Source organism: Pagrus major, chromosome 1 (assembly GCF_040436345.1).
Source record: "Pagrus major chromosome 1, Pma_NU_1.0".
NCBI classification, from domain to species: domain Eukaryota; kingdom Metazoa; phylum Chordata; class Actinopteri; order Spariformes; family Sparidae; genus Pagrus; species Pagrus major.
In genome coordinates, this window is record NC_133215.1 from 2252873 (window position 1) to 2272061 (window position 19189).

Consider the following 19189-nt stretch of genomic DNA (forward strand, 5'->3'; position numbering starts at 1 on the left):
AGTTTACATGTTAGCCTACAGCTAGCATATTCAGTTGCTTAGCAATAGTAAATATATTGAGCTAAAGCTAAAGGTAAAAACATTCCTGAGTAATTTTATTATTTTCACAGGAATCTGACCCAGTGGCAGAGATTAAATGTTACTATATAGAAATAGTCGGTCCTTTCACTGATGGTCTCATGAGGTGAGAGCAAACAGTTAATAAGAAGTTGTTAAAATTAAGACAGAGTTCAACTTTCACTGTTTTCATCATGAACATACCAGAAAAACAGAGACCAGTAGAAAGCAGAAGATAATAAACCTCATCAGACTACAACCAGGAGATGTTTAACTTGTTTTAAAAAGTCTTAATAACATTCTGAGTTACACATCTTGTTTGTTTCCAGAGCTGATAACAGAAGTTGCTAAGGAGTGAGACATCTTGCTCCTTTATGATCTGTGTTGAGAGTTGCAGATTTACCCAACAGTTACTTTCTTTAACTTCAGTCTCTCTTTCAAACTCAGCGCTGACTGAATGATGTCAGAGACGGATGGAAAGATATCAACAAGCCAGCAACCTTAACTTCAACACAGGTCAAAGCATCGCACCTGAGAAGGAGAGTAGATGATGTGATCACCTGAGTGTTGTGGTCACATCACAGCCGAGCCGGAGGAGATAAATACCAGTGACTACTGCAGGGTTAACTGACCCGGGAGTCAATCCTGATGATATACATTCACATTGCACACAAAAGACTCATGTTAGTGGGTTTTTCAGCCAGTTTGAAAGATGTGTTAGTTTCCTCCAATCAGAGCTCTGTATGTTTTCCACTACAGCTCACACTGGGTTTCTGCTCTCACGTCATTGACGCGTCTGGATTTGTATTTGAAGGTATGAGGATGTGACGGCTGGTTAGAGGATTAGAGATGGGATTTATGGCTCTTTGAGGGGAGCCGGATCTTGGTGAGCCGTTCCTTTCAAAGAGCCGTTCAAAAAACTGGCTCATTTGACTGATTTTTATATTTATTAAGTTTTAAGAAGCCAGCCTGGTGGTAACTCATTTTATCTTGGAAATAATCACTGGGAGGTATGATGGGGTGAGATTTGGAACAAAATAATACAAAATTAGATATCCCAACAATATCTGAGTTTGAATTATTCTGAAATATTGATTATAACCTCATTTGACATGTGTGGACTAGGTTTTAAAGTTTGATCTGGATTCATTGTAAATATTCCACAAGGTTGCACCATATCACTGTCTTCCACAGGAGAAAAGTGCATCCAAATGCTGCTCCGTTTCCTTTGGCTCATTTTGTCCAAACCACGACGTCACGACACACGACAGACTGACTGTCCTCCTCCTAATTAAGACCACTGCAGCTGCTCTGCTCTCAGAGGCAGGGGCAGTGACGTGTTTGTTTTCACGCAAAGGCAGTGTGCACAACTCAGGTGGTGTCATGCTACATTTGCATATCTAATAAGCACCGTGCAGCTGAGCTGCGCTCCTCCCCATGTAACTTTTTTCCCTCCTGTTCTCTGTCCCACTCAGGGAAGAGCAAAGGAGGAGCTTGTGTGTGCATCTGCGTGAAACACAGCGATATATATATACACACACACACACAGACACACACACACACACACACACACACAAAAAAGAACGGTTCCCAGCTGCGACTCGGTTCCCATCGTTCATGTTAATGAGCCGTTCAAAAGAATCGGTTCGTTCGTGAACGCCACAACACTAATGAGGATGTGACGGCTGTCGGTCAGATGAACACAGACACCAGCAGCGTCTGTCAGAGTCTGCAGACGAAGGAAGAATGACTCTTTGACCTCATCTGGACTTTAACAGGTGAGAACTCTGACAGGTAACATGACACACCTTTGATGAAGAAACTCTGCTGTCATTTGTTATATTTTGTGGATACATGATGAACTTGTAGACGAGAGCAGTGATGAATCCTTTCAACACTGTTAATTACTGTTTTAATTATTCATGAATTCATTCACTTATTGTTCTCTGATATGTTAAAGACGGTTCTCAGTCATTCTGGACTTGTTTCATTTTCTTGAAGACGTTTCACCTTTCATCCAAGAGGCTTCTTCAGTGCAGTGAGTTAGAACTGAAGAAGCCACCAGGAAACAAGTGAGATTTTAATCTGCGCTGACTACCTGCTGAGAGATGAGGGAGTGTCTGAACTGGTCTGACAGCCTGGAAACTTTTTAATCTTTGACTCAAAGACACATGAAACGTTTTCTAACTACAAAACATAAAATCAGACGTATACTGTCTGAGGTGTGAACTGGCCTTCACTGGCCCCAGGATTCAATTACGATTTGTCTGTAAATGATTAAAATGCAAAACGATTCTCACTGCATCTCAATGTATCGTCCTCAGTCAATATAAACGGTCAGTTAAATCTAAATTCCCTTTTTATTCAGAAAGTCCTTTACAAATATAAAAAGCTGCATCGTTTCAGTACCAGTATCAGTGTGACCCACCTCAGTACATTAACATTAAACTGAACTGAAATGCGTCTGCAGTGCTTTACACGACTGCTGAAACCTACAAAAACATAGTTTTCACATAGCAGCTGTGAGACAGGACACTTACTGATTGTGTCAAACATCACAGACATGACTGCTGCACACACCTCTCTCAGAGGTGGATGGGAGAGTTGACAGCACCTTTGCTTCCCTCCACCACATCTGCCAACATATAACAGTAACATCAGCCTAATGTTCGCCCACAGTGCAATGCAATAGAGTGATGTTGCAACGTAACTTTACAACTTTATCGTCCAGCCGAGGGGCAGACAATCAACAATCAACATTAGTAGGCTGTAATTTTGTTTCGGCTGCAAACTCCTGATAATGTTCTGTCACTGCATCGATGCAGAATCTCCCGGGTCTGAACTGCGATGCATCTTAGAATCGAGGATCTTCCACACGTCCAATACTGACTGTTTAGACTGGTTTCATGTTTCTAGCCTTAGATATTAAAATTGAGACAGGGCTCAACTTTTTAAAATATGTTTTGTTCTTCAAGACTCCATTAAACTGGAATCCTCTGAAAGACTGAAGGGCACAAAACAGCCAAAGTATATTAGTAGAGCCTTTAAACAACCCAGCAGACAAAAGACAGAATGTCATTTCATTCATTTCTTAGATATTACAGTGAAGCCAGAAACTTCAAACTGTGAGACGCTTGAATTAAGTCTTTTAGTGAATTTGTTGTCATAAAGCTTTAGTAGTTTCCTCCAGTCAGAGCTCTGTATGTTTGTCATGACTCAGTGCCTTCAGAAAGTTTAAGCCTGTTGAATAAGTAAATTCAACATGTTATCCTCCATTTCTGACAGTGTAGTCGTGTCATGAAGGGATCCAGATATTAGAGGCAGCTTTATTGTAAATGTGTGTCAGATCTCTGCTGGTTGGTTTCAGTCCACCTCTCTGTCTCTTTGTTGATACACTTTGTGTTTGTCACATGTTGTCATGAGTTTACAGACTGTTCTCTCTCCCTCATTCAATAATCAACCTGTTTTTCTTTCTCTTCTTCTTTTCGGGCTTCATTGTTCCTGCAGTTTGGACTCTGGATCTCTGTCAGTGTGTCTAACTGCTGTGAAATCTCTCCCATCAGAGCGCTGACTGACAGACCTTCTGTAACACTGACACCTGCTGCTGACTGGCAGCACTACAGCTCATACTGGGTTTCTGGGTTTCAGTGACTGCAGACGAAGGAAGAATGACTCTTTGACCTCATCTGGACTTTAACAGGTGAGAACTCTGACAGGTAACATGACACACCTTTGATGAAGAAACTCTGCTGTCATTTGTTATATTTTGTGGATACATAATGAACTTGTAGACGAGAGCAGTGATGAATTCTTTCAACACTTATTTAATGTTTGTAGGTCTCAATATTCATGAATTAATTCACTAATTATTCTCTGATATGTGACTTTACGGCCAAAATGAGCCTTTTTGTGTTTAGTTTGATTTAATCAACATCAGGAAAAAAGGTTGGACTGTAGTCTGACTCACTGCTGAGAGATGAGGGAGTGTCTGAACTGGTCTGACAGCCTGCAAACATTTTAATCTTTGACTCAAAGACACATGAAACATGTATACTGATTGCTCAGACAGGTTTCATGTTTGTAGACTTGAGTACTGAAATTAAGAAATGGCTAAACTTCATCCTTTTAAGTTTTTTTCTTTCCTTTCCAGGCTTTATTTAAGTTGAATCCTTAAAAAGCCTAAATGATTCAAAACAGCAAAAGTATATTGGTGTTGCCCTGATACAGTCCAGCAGAGAAAAGACAGTTCAGAATGGTATTTCTTCAATATTATGCTGAAGCCAAAAACTGTGAGATGTGTGTATATATTATTTTAATACATTTTGTTTCATAACGCTTCGGTAGTTTCCTCCAATCAGAGCTCTGTATGTTTGTCATGTGACACAGTGCAATCAGAAAGTTTGAACTCACTAAGTTTTCTCTCCATTTACAAACTCAGTAAAGTCAAAACATTTATGACCCAACACATGTTTGAATTCCTGAATTTCCCTGTTTGTGTTTCCTTGTTGAGCTGCAGTGGAGGGATAGAAACTCAGAGAGGGACGTTGGTTGTATGTTCTGTGGTTCTACGTATTAGCTGTGATGAACTCTTTCAACACTGGTTGTGTTTAGTTTGATTTAATGAACAGCAGGAAACAAGTTGGACTGTAATCTGAGCTGACTCGCTGCTGAGAGATGAGATTCTGTCAGAACCGGTCTGACGGCCTGGAAACTTGTTATTCTTTGACTGAACCTTGATCAGCTGTTAATTCTCTGACTTCTCTGATCTACACACACAACAGTGAATCAAATACAATATGTCATGTGTACAGATGTGAATCCCTGACAGTCTAAAGATCTGACAGATCAATAATGAAGTCTTCTACTTCTTTCTCCTGTTTGACTGTTAATGTGTTCAATGTATTGATGTAGTTTAGGAGCAACATGTCTGCTCAGCTGATTCATAAACAGCAAAACACTGATATGATGAGAGTTTATGTAAAATGGAGGTTGAACCACAAACAGACTCACAGATCGTCTGTGAAGTGTTGAAACAGGCGTCCTTTCATAATTAAAACAAGTGTAGACTGTTTATAATCTGATATCTGGATCTGATCACATTTTAATACATCACAATCAGATCTAACAGGAAGTGAGTGTTTCTGTGACTTCCTGTACAGACTGAAGCTGCTGGGAAACTGTCAGCAGTTCATCTGGAAACAAGCCTGTTTATCTGTTTACTGAGCAGCTCTGTAGTGACTGTAGATGACTGAGGACATCTAGTGGACTGACTGCAGAACTACACCAGCTGCTCTGTGATTGGCTTCCTGGCTGCAGCTTCCACTCAATTGATTCTTCCTGATGGATCAATAAGAAGCTTCTTCTCTCTCAGTTCAGGATTCTGCTGACCATTATCTTCATTATCAACTTAGTTTCAGCAGTTTTTCTAACAATCCATCAGCTGTTTAGACTCGACTATTAATAAGTCTGACATCCAGCAGCACAAAGGTTTAAATTATAAAGACAGTGAAGAAGTCTGAAGCTCATGTTTGTTATTTTTGCAGGAAAAATGAGTGTAAATCATTCAAACTGCTGTCCTGTAATGACCTGTCAATCAGCTGATCAATGAATGGACTGACAGTCTGAGCTCTGCTCCAGTGTTTCCTACAGATGAAGGTAGAAAGTCTCTGTGACTTGATGTGGACGTGAATTCAGCAGCTTCTGCTGAGCTGAAATATTCATTTTGGCTTGTTGAAGCGTCTTAACTGCTCTTTGTGGTCTCTGTGGTCAGAAACTAAATGTTGAGCTGGTTTTACTTTAAACTTCATTCTAAACTGTCAGATTTGTGTTTTTATCATTTGGTGTCAGAAAGCTTCATTAGTTTCCTCCAGTCAGACTCTGTATGTTTGTCATGTGACTGAGAGGAATGCTGATAAATCATGTTGTTGTGTTTGTGTGAAGGTGTGGGCTCTGCTATGAATCAGTGTGAGGAGACAGAGGAGGGAGGCCCTCCCTCTAAAACCACTCTGTGTGGGCAACATGACAGCCAGACCAAAGCTCAGAGGTGAGATGAGGATCTCTAACTGTCCATGACTCTTCTCCATGTCACAGCTCAGCACTCAAATCACTCCACCATCATGATTCACACTCAAAGCTCTGTGTGTTGTGTTGAAGCCCAGAGCAGCAGAGACCAGACCCTGCTGGACCTGGACCTGGACCTGGACCTGAAACTGGACCTGGACCCAGCTGTGTGTCCATCAAGAGTGACCGGTCCATGGATCACCTATTAGAGTTTAAAGGAAAATGTCCTTCAGAGACTCAGTAAGTCAACATAGTCCCAGCCAGCAGGAAAGTTCCTGTAACATTTCATCATGTTCTCTACATGTTCTAACAATGTTATTGTTGGAGGAACGTTTCATCTGTAACATTCAGACAACATTTTACTGATGTTTATCATTTCAAAGAAGTCTCCTGTAATGTTGTCCACCTCCTCTTACCTCATCATGTCACATTTTAAAAAGGGTTGTAGCTTCAAACTGAAGGAATGATCAGCAACATGACACAATTACTAGACCCGGTTTATCTGACTTATAATATGAACTTTGGTTATTGTCCCAAACTGGATCATCAAACTCTGATGGTTTTTCTGGACTTCTTCTCTTTAAATCAACTTTAGATTTTGATACATTTGAACATTAATTTGTGGTTGAAGGTTTGAGAGGTGCGTTGGTTTGTCTGTCTGTTTCTATCAGGGTTCAGCAGCAGAGACCAGACTCTCCTGCACCCAGCAGAGTGTCCATGAAGAGTGACCGGTCCATGATTTTGCCTATTAACTTCAAGGATGGAGACCACTCTGCTGAAGAAAGGTAAGAATGTAAACCAGAAGAGTTTGTTGTTCTGCAGCTCTCCTTCTATCTAGTCCTGACATAAAATGATCTGTCAGCTGGTCTCAACTTTCACACTCCACTGATTTACTGTTTTCTTCAAAGAGGAACATTTAGTATTCAAGATTTTCCAGAAATCAACAGTTAATACATGAAGCAAGTGATCAAATGAGAGCAAATGATTTTCCTCCAGATTTGAGATTAACTGTTCAAATCATTTGTGGACTAAAGATGTTGATCTCTCTCTGGTTCCTCCTGGGACTCAGTACTCTGACTGGAGGAAGTGTGAATCAGTGCAGGTGGACCATGACAACATATTTTGTTGTTGCCCATAGATTCAGTCTGTTGGGAGGAAGTTGGATGGTTAATGTCAAGAGTCCTGGGCTTTAGCATTAATGTTTGATGGTTCATGACAACTGCACTAGTGTAGCCTTTCATTGTGACCAGTCTCAGGAACAGCTGTGCAGTAATCATGCTTTTTAATCAGCGTCTGATATACCACAGATGTCAGGTGGATAGATTGACAAAGGAGAAGAGCTCACGAACACAATTTTAACATTTGTGCTGAAAATGTGAGAAACAATTCTGTTGTGTTCACAGAAGAAGTCTTCAGTCTTTATTACTATATTACACCATGTTATAGGCAGGAACATAAATAACAGGGTAGACAACTAGAAACTTGACTAATGGCTTCATCATTAAAACCAGAAAACTGTTTCAACTAATCCATCAAAAGGCCCCAGAAGCAGACAGATGATGTAAAATGTGAAGCTGTTGATAGTTGAAATCATCGTACTTTATGTTCTCTCTGCAGAGTTCAGCAGGTTCTCAGTGGTCAGTCTGTCCAGCAGCATCCAACAGACCTGGACTCCATATTTAAGGTGTGTAAATGTCCAACAACAACTTTACTTCAGCTGCAAATGAAATGAAATGTCTCATTTTACATTTGAAGTTTTACTCTTTTGCAGCATCTTGAGGAGAACGTTGTCACCTTTGTGAAGAACGAGCTGAAGAAGTTCCAGAAGGTTCTGAGTCCAGATTACCCAGAATGCTCAGAGAGGCAGAGTGAGGATGAGGAGGTGTTGGATGGTGAGGAGGAGGAGCAGAGGAGGAGCAGCAGAGAGGCATTTCTGAAGATCACACTGAACTTCCTGAGGAGAATGAAGCAGGAGGAGCTGGCTGACTGTCTGCAGAGCAGTAAGAGGACTTTCCTCAATAAACTGTTTTCTTCTTCACACTAACATCCACTCACTGATGTGTTGTGTTTTATTCAGGAACTGTTGCTGCAGTTTGTCATCAACTCAAATCTAACCTTCAGAAGAAGTTCCAGTGTGTGTTTGAGGGGATCGCTAAAGCAGGAAACCCAACCCTTCTGAATCAGATCTACACAGAGCTCTACATCACAGAGGGAAGGACTGCAGAGGTCAATGATGAACATGAGGTCACACAGATTGAAACAGCATCCAGGAAACCAGACAGACCAGAAACAACAATCAGACAAGAAGACATCTTTAAAGCCTCACCTGGAAGAGACGAACCAATCAGAAGAGTGATGACAAAGGGAGTGGCTGGCATCGGGAAAACAGTCTTAACACAGAAGTTCACTCTGGACTGGGCTGAAGACAAAGCCAACCAGGACATACAGTTCACATTTCCATTCACTTTCAGAGAGCTGAATGTTCTGAAGGAGAAAAAGTTCAGCTTGGTGGAGCTTGTTCATCACTTCTTCACTGAAACCAAAGAAATCTGCAGCTTTGAAGAGTTCCAGGTTGTGTTCATCTTTGACGGTCTGGATGAGTGTCGACTTCCTCTGGACTTCCACAACACTGAGATCCTGACTGATGCTACAGAGTCCACCTCAGTGGATGTGCTGCTGACAAACCTCATCAGGGGGAAACTGCTTCCCTCTGCTCACCTCTGGATAACCACACGTCCTGCCGCAGCCAATCAGATCCCTCCCGAGTGTGTTGACATGGTGACAGAGGTCAGAGGGTTCACTGACCCACAGAAGGAGGAGTACTTCAGGAAGAGATTCACAAAGAAGAAGCAGGCAACCAGAATCATCTCCCACATCAAGACATCACAAAGCCACCACATCATGTGCCACATCCCAGTCTTCTGCTGGATCACTGCTACAGTTCTTGAGGATATGTTGAAGACCAGAGAGGGAGGAGATCTGCCAAAGACCCTGACTGAGATGTACATCCACTTCCTGGTGGTTCAGTCCAAAGTGAAGAATGTCAAGTATGATGGAGGAGCTGAGACAGATCCACACTGGGATAGAAAGAGCAGGAAGATGATTAAGTCTCTGGGAAAACTGGCTTTTGAGCAGTTGCAAAAAGGAAACCTGATCTTCTATGAATCAGACCTGACAGAGTGTGGCATCAATATCAGAGCAGCCTCAGTGTACTCAGGAGTGTTCACACAGATCTTTAAAGAGGAGAGAGGACTGTACCAGGACAAGGTGTTCTGCTTCGTCCATCTGAGTGTTCAGGAGTTTCTGGCTGCTCTTCATGTCCATCTGACATTCATCAACTCTGGAGTCAATCTGCTGGCAGAAGAAAAACAAACCTCCCGGTGGTCTAAACTATTCAGAGACAAACCTGAACCAACACATCTCTACCAGAGTGCTGTGGACGAGGCCTTACAGAGTCCAAATGGACACCTGGACTTGTTCCTCCGCTTCCTCCTGGGTCTTTCCCTGCAGACCAATCAGACTCTCCTACGAGGTCTGATTACACACACAGGAAGTATCTCACAGACCAATCAGGAAACAGTGAAGTACATCAAGAAGAAGATCAGTGAGAATCTGTCTCCAGAGAGAAGCATCAATCTGTTCCACTGTCTAAATGAACTGAATGATGGTTCTCTAGTGGAGGAGATCCAACAGTACCTGACATCAGGAAGTCTCTCCACAGATAAACTGTCTCCTGCTCAGTGGTCAGCTCTGGTCTTCATCTTACTGTCATCAGAAGAAGATCTGGACGTGTTTGACCTGAAGAAATACTCTGCTTCAGAGGAGGCTCTTCTGAGGCTGCTTCCAGTGGTCAAAGCCTCCAACAAAGCTCTGTAAGTGAACAGATACTGTATCACACATGTAGGGTTTTTCTCCACTAATGAATCTCCTAATATCAAATATCAATCAAATAAGAGTCCAAAGATTTAGTCATCAGATTGATTAGTTGATCAGTTGAAAAACATTCATATTGTTCTTTTAGTTGTATTGTACATCCACAGATGCATGAATGCATCCATGAAAAGAAGAAAACTGTCACTTTTTAGTTCACGTCAGCCTAAATCCCAGAGATATGAGTATAATTGAGGACATTTCATTAATTGTTGACAGATCTCAGAAATATACTTGAGACAACAAAGACTCAGTCAGGGCAACCATAGAAATGTGATGTGTTTTATATTGTATAATACAGAAACAGTATCAGTGTTTGTCTTTGTCACTAACTCTCCTTCAGGCTGAGTGGCTGTAATCTGTCAGAGAGAAGCTGTGAAGCTCTGTCCTCAGTTCTCAGCTCCCAGTCCTCTGGTCTGAGAGAGCTGGACCTGAGTGACAACGACCTGCAGGATTCAGGAGTGAAGCAGCTGTCTGTTGGACTGAAGAGTCCACACTGTAAACTGGAGACCCTCAGGTCAGGATTCAGCTTCTGTCCAAGAGATAATCCTTTAAATGCTAGTGGATATACAAGTAAAAGTCTATTCAATAAATATACCCAACGTGTAGAATTTAAGTATGTAGTACCATGTGGTACCAATTATTCTGAGTAATTTTCCTGGGATGTTTTTTTGACCAAATTTACAGTTTTAAGTCTGTTTAGAAAATATACCCAACACCTGTAGGACTTACCAGTGTAGATTTTTACCAAAATGTTTTCCTTGACCAGATTTAATAGATGTAAAAGAGGCTATTACAGAGCATAACTAGTGTACATCACATGTGTAGTGCTGTTCTCAAATAATGAATGTTTTGGTCGAATTAAAGTCCAAAGATTTAATCAAGGAATTAATAAATTGATCAGTTGAAAATCCTGCAAATTGTCTCTTCAGTTTCACTGTAAATCTCCAGACCAATGTAGCCATGAAATATGTAAGAAAGATTTTAAATAAAAATAAAGTTACTTGAAATTTTCATTAGTTGTGATTAGATCCCTGTAATATGCTGTGGTGATTTTTTCAGCTATCTCAGACATGCTCTATCTCAAGACTTAGACTCAGGAGAAATAATGAGGCCAGAGAGGGATCTTCAGTTCACTGCAGGTTTATTACCTCCACAACAAGAAGAACTGACCAAGTTGACTCGAATTCAAGTGAAGCTGCAACATAAAAACAATGTCTTAGATCGTCATCAGGATCACTCTGTGCATCATTGAAATCCACCTTTTGCTGACAGCTTGACATTTTCTTGGACATGTTTAACAAGAGCTTTATTTTCCCAGACTTGGTGGACAAAAGAATACTGACCACCTATCTCTGGTTTCCTGCTGACGGGCTGTAGCTTGTCCACAGATCTCCATTTTCATATTACCACCCTTTTTTGTTTATCTTCTAGGGCCATTTGAAGAATGCACTGGGTGCTCTCATTAACATGCTATTTACACCTTTTCCTGTTAGTAACACACATTTGGCTCAACCAATCCTTTTTGCTGATGCTAGTGAGACATGAGTCTGTTTCACAGTAACATATTAGGTCAGTTTGTTCTTCTTTGTTTAGTCTTACACAATATTTACAGTTCAGTGAACAGGTTACTGCCTTCAGATATTTAATAAATACACTAATAATTCAGAAAAAATACTCTTGTCACCTTAGACTATAGAGACTCTGTCAGGGCCACCATAGAAATGTGATGTGTTTTATATTGTATAACACAGAATCAGAATCAATGTTTGTCTTTGTCACTAACTGTCCTTCAGGCTGAGTGGCTGCAATCTGTCAGAGAGAAGCTGTGAAGCTCTGTCCTCAGTTCTCAGCTCCCAGTCCTCTAGTCTGAGAGAGCTGGACCTGAGTAACAACGACCTGCAGGATTCAGGAGTGAAGCCGCTGTCTGTTGGATTGAAATGTCCACACTGTAAACTGAAGACTTTCAGGTCAGGATTCAGCTTCTGTTTAAGAGATAATCATTTAAATGTTACTGAATATGCAAGTAAAAGTCTATTTTAAAAAAACATACTGTGAGGATGGCTCTGTGGCAGCTGGATATTTAAAGCAGGAGTCTGAGGCAGAGGTTTGGTGCAGACCAAAACCAGGTGTTTATTTTCACCAACATTTAACAGATATCAGAACAACATTATGATAAGCTACATGGAGTCCTGGCAGTGGCAGTACTGGCTGGAAACTGGCTGCTGTATATAGCCTGCCACTGCCATTAACTTCTACCCCTCCCACAGTATAGGGGAATCTGCGCCACACCTGATAGCAAACTAACACAACAAACACAAATACATCAGAATACATCTAGATTATACTAATATAAAGTATTCTACCTGATCTTATTTTATCTAACACCATACTAGTCAATCCTAGCAATCCTGACATACAAACTAAAGTCCCAGACACCCCTACACCAATCAACAGATGGTATCTCCTGGAACCTTTAAATTTGTGCTTCGTTGCCCTGGGGACTCTTTTTCCCAGAACACACTGAAGAGGAGACACAACAGGTGAGTGAACTTTCATCCAAACGTTACAGCCAGCCACAAATCATTAAACTAATATGTTGTATGTAGTGCTTTATACCATTACTTCATTATGTTTAACTAACTGAGACAAACTGAATGTGTGTTTTTCTTACAGGCAACATTTCACCACTGAGGAGGTATCTACTTAACAGCATCAGCAAAATGTAACAATTTCAATAAAACAATTCAATCTTCTGGCTTAGTGTCTCATTCTATTAAATGTTAACATTGTGTTACACAGAGTGGTAATGAAATGACCTTCATTACACATATACAACATGTGTAGGATTTAACAGTTTAGATCACACTACAAACCTCTGTCGTACCAATTATTTGGAAATTTTCTTATGTTTTTCTTTGACCAAATTTACAGTTATAAGTTTGTTTAGAACATATACCCAACATCTGTAGGATTTACCAGTGTAGATTTTTACCAAAATGTTTTTCTTTGACAAGATTTAATAATTTATAGAGGCTATTTTTTGCACCAAAGGTCACGGTATCTGCAGATATTGGTTCACTTACAGAGCTTAACTAATGTACATCACATGTCTAGAGCCATTCTCAACTCATGAATTTTTTGGTCAAATTAAAGTCCTAACAATTTGGTAAAGAAATTGAGAATTTGATCAGTTGAAAAACCTGCAATCATCTCTTCAGTTTCAACTAAAATCCATAGATAAATGCAGCCATGAAATATAAAGAATGATTAAAATGAAAAATGAAGTATTTTTAAATGTAATTTTCATTAGCTGTTGTTAGATCTATGTAATATGCTGTGGTGATTTTTAGCAGCTATCTCAGACATGCTCTATCCCAAGACTTAGACTGAGAAAAAATATTGAGACCAGAGAGGGATCTTCGGTTCACCGTAGGTTTATTACCTCCACAAAGAGAATAGTTGACCAAGTTGACTTGAGTTCAACTGAAGCTGCAACATTAAAACAATGTCGTAGACCGTCATTAGGATCACTTTGTCCATCATTGAAATCTATCTATTGCCAACAGTTTTACATTTTCTTGAACAAGATTAACAAGGGCTTTATTTTCCCAGAGTTGGTAAAAACAAGAATACTGAGTCTGTTTCACAGTAACATATTAGATCAGTTTGTTCTTTGTTTAGTCTATTTACAGTTCAGTGAACAGGTTACTGCCTTCTGATATTCAATAAATACACTAATAATTCAGAAAAATACTCTTGTCACCTTAGACTATAGAGACTCTGTCAGGGCCACCAAAGAAATGTGATGTGTTTCATAATGTATATGACAGAATCAAAATCAATGTTTGTCTTTGTCACTTACTCTCCTTCAGGCTGAGTGGCTGTAATCTGTCAGAGGGAAGCTGTGAAGCTCTGTCCTCAGTTCTCAGCTCCCAGTCCTCTAGTCTGAGAGAGCTGGACCTGAGTAACAACGACCTGCAGGATTCAGGAGTGAAGCCGCTGTCTGTTGGACTGAAGAGTCCACACTGTAAACTGGAGACTTTCAGGTCAGGGTTTAGCTTCTGTTTACATGATAATCCTTAAAATTTTACTAGATAAACAAGTAAAGGTCTATTTAATAAATATAGCTAACATGTAGGATTTAATAGTATAGATTGCACTAAAAACAATGGAGGTACCAATTATTCTGAGAAATTTTCTTGGGATGATTTCTTTGACCAAATTTACAGTTTTAAGTCTGTTTAGAAATATAGCCAACATCTGTAGGACTTACCAGTGTAGATTTTTACCAAAATGTTTTTCTTTGACCAGATTTAATCATTTATAGAGGCTATTTTTTGCACCAAAGGTCACGGTATCTGCAGTTATTGGTGCACTTACAGAACATAACTAGTGCACATCACATGTATATGGCTGATCTCAAGTAATGAATGTTTTGGTCAAATTAGAGTCTGAAGTCACGGTATTGATAAGTTGATTTGTTGAAAAACCTGCAAATTGTCTCTTCAGTTTCACTTTAAATCCCCAGATCAGTGCAACCATGAAAGAGACAGATTAAAATTAAAATAAAGTATTTTTAAAGGAAATTTTCATTAATTGTGGTTAGATCCCTGTGATATGCTTTAGTGATTTTTTTCCTGGCTATCTCAGACATGCTCTATCTCAATACTTAGACTCAGGAGAAATAATGTGACCAGAGAGGGATCTTCAGTTCACTGCAGCTTTATTGCCTCCATAACAAGAACAATTGACCAAGTTGACTCGAGTTCAACTGAAGCTGCAACATAAAAAACAATCTCCTAGACTGTCATTAGGATCACTTTGTACATCATTGAAATCCATCTTTTGCTGTCAGTTTGACATGTTCTTGGACAAGATTAACAAGGGCTTTATTTTCCCAGACTTGGCGGACAAAAGAATACTGACCATCTGTCTCCACTTTCCTGCTTCCTCAGTGCTGTAGCTCATCTAGGGTCTCCATTTTCACATCATTATAACTCTTTTTTGTGTGTCCTCTTTGGACGTTTTCAAGGATGCACTGGGTGCTCTCATTGACATGCTTTTTACTCCCTTTCCTGCTAGTAACACACATTTGGTTCTACCAATCCTTTTTGCTGATTCTAGTGAAACATGAGTCTGTTGTACCGTAACCTAATAGGTAAATGTGTTCTTCTTTGTTTAGTGTTACACAATATTTATTATTTACAGTTCAGTGAACAGGTTACTGCCTTCTGATATTAAATAAATACACTAATAATTCAGAAAAATGCTCTTGTCACCTTAGACTCTGTCAGGTCCACCATAGAAATGTGATGTGTTTTATATTGTATAAGACAGAATCAGTATCAGTGTTTGTCTTTGTCACTAACTCTCCTTCAGGCTGAGTGGCTGTAATCTGTCAGAGAGAAGCTGTGAAGCTCTGTCCTCAGTTCTCAGCTCCCAGTCCTCTAGTCTGAGAAAGTTGGTCCTGAGTAACAACGACCTGCAGGATTCAGGAGTGAAGCCGCTGTCTGTTGGACTGAAGAGTCCACACTGTAAACTGGAGACTTTCAGGTCAGAGTTCAGCTTCTGTATAACAGAGAACATTTTAAATGTTACTGGATGTACAAGTTTAAGTCTGTTGAAAATATGACAACCTATCTGTAGCAGGGCTCCAGACTAACTTTTTTCGACTTGTAGCATTGGTGCTCCTGACTGAAAATTTTAGGCGCTCCACATAAATCATCAAGAAACACAATACATTTATATTTTTTACCGTCTGAACCGTATTCATCATAAATATTTTGGGAGGGAGGCTGCAGCAGCTCCTTAAACCAAAAATTATTCAAATAACAAATAGTTTAAACTGTGTTTAAATAATGACCCATCATTCTTTAAGTCTTCATATTTTTTACGTTTTTTTTTATTAGTTTAGTCACACTCTGTCTCTTGATAGTTGTGGTCCAAATTGCTTCCTGTGACTCTTCCTTGAGTACAGAAGCCCTGAGAGGCAAGTGAGAAATATTTTTTTTAAGTGAGAAAAAGTTCTAAATTAAAATGTTTCATGTGTGAAACTAAAAAAAACATTTTTTCATGAAGTAGGCAACTGTTTGCTAAGATGAGCACAAAATATGAACTTTGTATTAATATGTACGTTTTTGTACAACTTCTTGTGCTGCCTGAGTGGTCAAATTTTATTCTGGGAATTCTTAAAAGGAAAGAATAGATGAAAATAAATTATATGTAAATCTGTGTGTGTGTGTGTGTGTGTGTGTGTGTGTCTGTCCAGGCTGTCAGGCTGTCTAATCACAGAAGAAGGCTGTACTTCTCTGGCCTCAGCTCTGAGATCCAACCCCTCCCATCTGAGAGAGCTGGACCTGAGCTACAATCATCCAGGAGACTCTGGAGTGAAGGTGCTGTCAGCTGGACTCGAGGATCCAGACTGGAGACTGGACACTCTCAGGTAAGAACAGACATCAAAAGCTCACACACTGTTTCTCTGTCACACTGACAAGCTGAGGACTGTTGGTTCACAGTCTGAACCAGCAGCACTGCTGATAACAGTGAAGACAGTAACTGATGAGATGAGAGTCCCTGTCCACACTGAGACTGACCTCCTGACTAACATCACACCACCATCTGCTGTTGATCATTTAATGACACTGTAACACACACTCTGTTTGACAAATCAAGTCAAAAGGTTCTCAGTAGAGAGAGAGTCGTCTGCTGAGCAGAGCCTGGGGACAAAGTATGATTTGTCTCATTGAACAAAATCAATAAAGTTGACTTGAAAACTTGATTTTAATATACTGATTTTACTGACTTGAACCATTTATGTTATCTAAACTATATATTTGAATTCTTATAGTTCTCCCATCTTTCAGTTTTAGTATTTTATTGTCTTGAATTTTGGGATGTTTCCTTTTTTGTCTGACCTTTTTTAATTGTTTAGTTAGTGTTTGTGAATATTTGATGTAAAGCTCAGCTGTTTTGTCTTCATGGTGATCTGAGTGAAGCTTTATGAAGATCATTGATGAGGAAGCTTCTGAAGGTTCATCCTGACTTTGTTTCTTCCTCCAGGGTGGAACATGGTGGAGAGCAGAGGCTGAAACCTGGTCTGAGGAAGTGTAAGTGTGTGTTCACTTTGATTGATGAAAACAAGGCAGCACATGTTAAAGTAGTTTAAATCTAAAGCTTGTGTATCTGCATTCAACTGTCAGTTTGAAAGAAGATCCACAAAGATGAGTGATTGTGAAGTTTTGATCTAATTAACAGTCAGTCTGTTAATAAAGCAACAAATAAACCATCAGCTGTGTTAGATGATAAACTGCTGCTGTATTGTGTCTTGTTCTCTCCATCAGATGTCTGTGAACTCACAGTGGACACAAACACAGTAAACAGACACCTCAAACTGTCTGACAACAACAGGAAGGTGACATATGTGGGAGAGGAGCAGCCATATGCTGATAAACCCAAGAGGTTTGACTGGTGGTTTCAGCTGCTGTGCAGAAATGGTCTGACTGGGCGCTGTTACTGGGAGGTTGAGTGGAGAGGAGATGTTTATATATCAGTGAGTTACAGAGGAATCAGGAGGAGAGGAGACAGTGATGACTGTTTGATTGGACTGAATAATCAGTCCTGGAGTCTGATCTGCTCTGATGATGGTCGTTACTCTGTCTGTCACAATAAGACAACTACAGTCCTCCCCTCCTCCTCCTCCTCCTCCTCCTCCTCCTCTGTCTCTAACAGAGCAGCAGTGTATGTGGACTGTCCTGCTGGCACTCTGTCCTTCTACAGAGTCTCCTCTGACTCACTGATCCACCTCCACACCTTCAACACCACATTCACTCAACCTCTTTATCCTGGGTTCAGATTATGGTCTGGTTCTTCAGTGTCTCTGTAGGAGGGACACACACACTCACACACACACACACACACACACACACACACACACACACACACACACACACACACACACTCTGTAAATCACAGTAACAGAAATGGGTTAGTTGTGTTGTCTCTTCTTGGTCAATGTGCTGCACATCAGTGGTTTTAAATCTCTTTAAATATGTTTTGAACGTTCAGATTTCAGTTTTCTGAACTTTGTGATGTGATTGTTTTCTCACAACAATCAGCCTGTATATACAATAAAATCAGGCTCCACACATACACATGCATATAGATCATCATAATTATGATCTTTGTTCAGACAGCTTTTATTTAGTTGATTTGTGGTTCATCATTGAAGTTTCTCATTTGTCTTCTTTGAGTTATTATCTGTAAATATGTGTATATGAGTGGATAGAGCTGCTGCTACGTGCAGACCGACCTCCATTACAAAATCTCCCTGTAGAGTCGAAGAGCCAAAGACTTTCTGTCAACACTTCATTATCTCACATCATCTGTCAGAATAAACATTTGACTTTCTCATTCACGTGTCTCTCCTGATTGAAATAACGTCTTTTCACATCACTTTACATTACAGACATTACAGCAGACGAGCTGCATGGAGACACCTGATGTTTAAATCATCTCCAGCTGCTTCAGTTGTTCAGCAGAACGCTGCAACTCTGTTTCACTGTGAAGCTCCAGAAATGTTCTGTGGACTACGAGACTTCACCTGACTTTATATCATCAGGAGGAGATGATGACTGAGCCTGACTTTATATCATCAGGAGGAGATGATGACTGAGCCTGACTTTATATCATCAGGAGGAGATGATGACTGAGCCTGACTTTATATCATCAGGAGGAGATGATGGCTGAGCCTGACTTTATATCGTTTCTCCTTTCAGATTAAAAACATGGTTAAAAGCAAAAAGACGAGGGAAGCTGTCAGCACACAACACTCTGCAAACATTTTGTCACTGACAGTTGAATAGTTGTGTCTATTTGCAGCTTTTCATTAAGTTTTTTTTAAATCTCGACGTGTGAAAATTCATTTTGCTCTCTGTGGAAACAAAACATGGTCACATTAAATTGTATGTTTATTTTCATGCCTCTGAGCTGGAGATAGTCGTGGCCAGAGGCATCATGTTTGAGGGTTTTCCGTCCGTTCTTGTGAACACAATACGTATCTTAAAAACACCTCGAGGGAATTTCTACAGATGAACAGTCTCAAAGATAAACTGATCAGAATTTGGTGCTCAAAGGTCACTGT

The 19189-nt window shown here is 40.1% G+C and overlaps 1 pseudogene; it reads left to right on the forward strand.

The window, feature by feature from the left end:
- Positions 1–5934: 5934 nt before the first annotated feature.
- Positions 5935–18107, forward strand: LOC141015390 (NACHT, LRR and PYD domains-containing protein 3-like; annotated as a pseudogene).
- The last annotated feature ends 1082 nt before the right edge of the window (positions 18108–19189 follow it).